The sequence below is a fragment of the Rhinoderma darwinii genome, chromosome 3 (assembly GCF_050947455.1).
Source record: "Rhinoderma darwinii isolate aRhiDar2 chromosome 3, aRhiDar2.hap1, whole genome shotgun sequence".
Taxonomy (NCBI): domain Eukaryota; kingdom Metazoa; phylum Chordata; class Amphibia; order Anura; family Rhinodermatidae; genus Rhinoderma; species Rhinoderma darwinii.
Window position 1 is genome coordinate 15,132,454 of NC_134689.1, and position 4,659 is coordinate 15,137,112.

The window sequence follows — 4,659 nt, forward strand, 5'->3', positions numbered from 1 at the left end:
TCCAGAGCAGCATACAATACAGCCGCCACATATATACAAGATGTACAGGCAGGGGGGCACATATATATTTGCATGTATCTGCGTAGATGTGTTCTATAGGAGATATCTGCACCGAACTGGGGCAAGACTAAAACAGCGTCTTCTCTGCTACCTCCATGACATCAGTGTTGGCTCCAGTACATGGTGGGGGTGCTGGAAGGGGCTCCTGAGACGCACCCGGCTGAGAGAAGAGATGTTGTGCTCTAAAATAAGGGACGTGGTGCCCAATGAGCCTATTGGGGGCACAAAATATATTAGCGCATTGTCCGCCTGGGTGATCCAGGTGCCCAGGGACGATGACCAGATTAAAGGTCTTCTAGCCCCGCACCTTCCCTATATCACTATATATATATATTCAATACTCAGATGGTACCAAGACGTCAATATATATTATCCCAGAACAGACCAGCAGCAGGAGAACAACAACAACAACAGGTACCAGCAATATGTGTGATGTACCGCCAGGTTGGCATCAGATGAGTAGTCAGGGTCAGAGAAACGTGGTATGGTGTCAGTAGTAGGGGTTGGTAATGGTATGTTCTGGTTCAGGACTTGCTGGGTTGGCAGCAAGGTCATGGACAGATGGCAGGCAGCATGGTCAGAGGTCTAATTCGGGTCACAGGATAGGGCATACTTGTCTACTTTTAGAGGGGTTGTCCCGTCAGGAAAACCCTTGTTTATTTTCCTTATTAGCGCATTTAGACGTCATAGACGGGTGCCCGCGCTGAGGACCCCCTACTTTGAGTCAGAGCGTAGAGTCGCTCATGAGCAGTAGCTTTTGCTCCGATCCCGGATTCTTCTCTAGTGCACTCCCAGTCAGTACAGACACAATAGTTATGGACACCATACATCACTACCTAATACTAAATACTGCAATACCCACCACTGGCCGAATTCTGGCATCTGTCGACCAATAGGCTCCTTCAGAATATGTGCTGGAAGTATATCCCGGCACATAGGCTGTACAGAACACCAAATCAGCCCCACTGATAATGACACTAGGGGATCAGTAATGGCAGAAGGGACCAGCGTTGGTAGAACTGCAGCCACAACTGCGCAGGTAGCAGGGAAAAGGTCAGTCTCTGGTGCAATAACTGAACCACCAATGGCGTTATGACAGCAGCCCAGGAAGAAAAATCAGCACTATGGCCGGCATTTATATAGTGGGCACTGTAGTTGGTATTAATATATGGGGCACTGAGGCTCAAACTGATATAGGGGGCCAGGTGGGTGGCACTGTGGCTGGAACTCTTATGGGGGCACTGTAGCAGGAACTATTAATGGGGTATTACCATCTCAGACATTTATAGCATATTCACGTTATGCCATAAATGTCTGATAAATGTGGGTCCCAGAGGTCTCTAGAATGGGGCACCCTGACCTCCATCTTACCTTCTGCCGCTGTCACTGGGCTGCGGTCACTGAGTTAGAAGGTAGCCTGGTTTACCAGAAACAGGTGAGCGCGTTTTGCTACGTTGTTTCCGGAACTCCCTTAGAAGTGAATGGAAGTTACGGAAACGGCTCAGACGCCGACCTCATATGGACTCGTAACTACGATGCGCTGTATTCTTTAAGGACTCCCATTAGTCAAAGAGAACAACATTATTTTGTGCCGTTTTTGCTGCTAGGAGTGCGGACTTGTAGCTGAAATATAATGCTCTTACATAGGGCAGAATATTAAGCTGATGGATCCATTTTAAGTGGATTAAACCTTTAAACGTTAAAAAACGGGAAGTTTAGTTTTGCGCAGAATACATTTCCAAATAAATGCAGCTTCTACTTCAGGTAACATTTGAAGAATCCGCCCATGTACACATTGAGTATATAATATTCGGTTGGGTCATAAATGGAAGGTTGTGGTGCAACAATAGTGGCGGCAGATCAGGAAAGTATATCTAGACCTCGATGTCTGAGAAAGCCCATGTGACACGGGAGGAAAGCTCCGGGCAATGTGATGGTATGATGGCATATATAACATACCAGGCACTTGTGGCCCTCAGCTTGCTGTCCCCTTCCTTTATGAGCTGATGAGAGGGATCATTGTGCAGATTTATACTGCCCATGAAGAAGAACGTGGCCGCCTGATTTGGACCCCCATCCTTCATGAACTCAATAGCAGCCACCTTGGCTGCCTCTATGCCCCATGACCGATGGGATCAGGTTCTGACGAAAAAATGGGCGCCAAAGGTCTAGCAGAGGACAATCCCCTATAAAACTGCCACTGGAGCCAATCACTTGCCATTAGGGTCTATTTCATAAGGAATGATTCACAAATAAAAAAAATAACGTAAAAAAACGAGATCTTATAAATGATGTGTCCAGTGTCTGCAATGAGAACAGCAAAACCACAATGCAATTAAACACCCCAGTCCGACACTGGTGCGGTGTGTAGAACAATTAAGTAATGCTATATGGGAAATATGACTGATACTACTATTGGACACTATGTTGGCACTATTATATCTGCACTATGGCAGGTAGTTTATATGGACACGTTGTTGGCACTATTACATGTGTATTATGGTTGGTAGTTTATATGGACACTGATGTTGGCACTATTGTATATGCACTATTGCTAGGTGTTTATACGGACGCTATGGCAGGTAATTTATATGGACATTGTTGTGGGAACTATTATATGTACACTATAAATAGTTGTTTATATGGACACTGTTGTTTGCACTTTTACAAGTGCACTATTACTGAATGTTTATATGGACACGTTGTTGGCACTATTACATGTGCACTATTACAGGATGTTTATATGGACACGTTGTTGGCACTATTACATGTGCACTATTATTGGTTGTTTATATGGATACGTTGTTGGCACTATTACTGGATGTTTATATGGACACGCTGTTGCCACTATTATATGTTCACTATTACTGGTTGTTTATATGGACACCTTGTTGGCACTATCATATATGCACTATTATATGTGCACTATTACTGGTAGTTTATATGGACACATTGTTGGCACTATTATATGTGCACTATTACTGGATGTTTATATGGACACGATGTTGGCACTATTATATGTGCACTATTACTGGTAGTTTAGTTTATATGGACACATTGTTGGCACTATTATATGTGCACTATTACTGGATGTTTATATGGACACGTTGTTGGCATTATTATATGTGCACTATTACTGGTAGTTTATATGGACACATTGTTGGCACTATTATATGTGCACTATTACTGGATGTTTATATGGACACTTGTTGGCACTATTATATGTGCACTATTACTGGTAGTTTATATGGACACGTTGTTGGCATTATTATATGTGCACTATTACTGGATGTTTATATGGACACGTTGTTGGCACTATTATATGTGCACTATTACTGAATGTTTATATGGACACGTTGTTGGCACTATTATATGTGCACTATTACTGGATGTTTATATGGACACGTTGTTGGCACTATTATATGTGCACTATTACTGGATGTTTATATGGACACGTTGTTGGCATTATTATATGTGCACTATTACTGAATGTTTATATGGACACGTTGTTGGCACTATTATTTGTGCACTATTACAGGATGTTTATATGGACACGTTGTTGGCACTATTATATGTGCACTATTACTGGCAGTTTATATGGACACATTGTTGGCACTATTACAGGATGTTTATATGGACACATTGTTGGCACTATTATATGTGCACTATTACTGGTTGTTTATATGGACACGTTGTTAGCACTACTATATGTGCACTATTACTGGTAGTTTATATGGACACGTTGTTGGCACTATTATATGTGCACTATTACTGGATGTTTATATGGACACGTTGTTGGCATTATTATATGTGCACTATTACTGAATGTTTATATGGACACGTTGTTGGCACTATTATATGTGCACTATTACTGGATGTTTATATGGACACGTTGTTGGCACTATTATTTGTGCACTATTACTGGATGTTTATATGGACACGTTGTTGGCACTATTATATGTGCACTATTACTGGCAGTTTATATGGACACATTGTTGGCACTATTACAGGATGTTTATATGGACACATTGTTGGCACTATTATATGTGCACTATTACTGGTTGTTTATATGGACACGTTGTTAGCACTACTATATGTGCACTATTACTGGATGTTTATATGGACACGTTGTTGGCACTATTATATGTGCACTATTACTGGATGTTTATATGGACACGTTGTTGGCATTATTATATGTGCACTATTACTGAATGTTTATATGGACACGTTGTTGGCACTATTACATGTGTACTATTATTGGTTGTTTATATGGATACGTTGTTGGCACTATTATATGTGTACTATTACTGAATGTTTATATGGACACGTTGTTGGCACTATTATATGTGTACTATTACTGAATGTTTATATGGACACGTTGTTGGCACTATTACATGTGTACTATTACTGGATGTTTATATGGACACGTTGGCACTATTATATGTGCACTATTACTGGATGTTTATATGGACACGTTGTTGGCACTATTACATGTGTACTATTATTGGTTGTTTATATGGATACGTTGTTGGCACTATTATATGTGCACTATTACTGGATGTTTATATGGACACGTTGTTGGCACTATTATATGTGCAC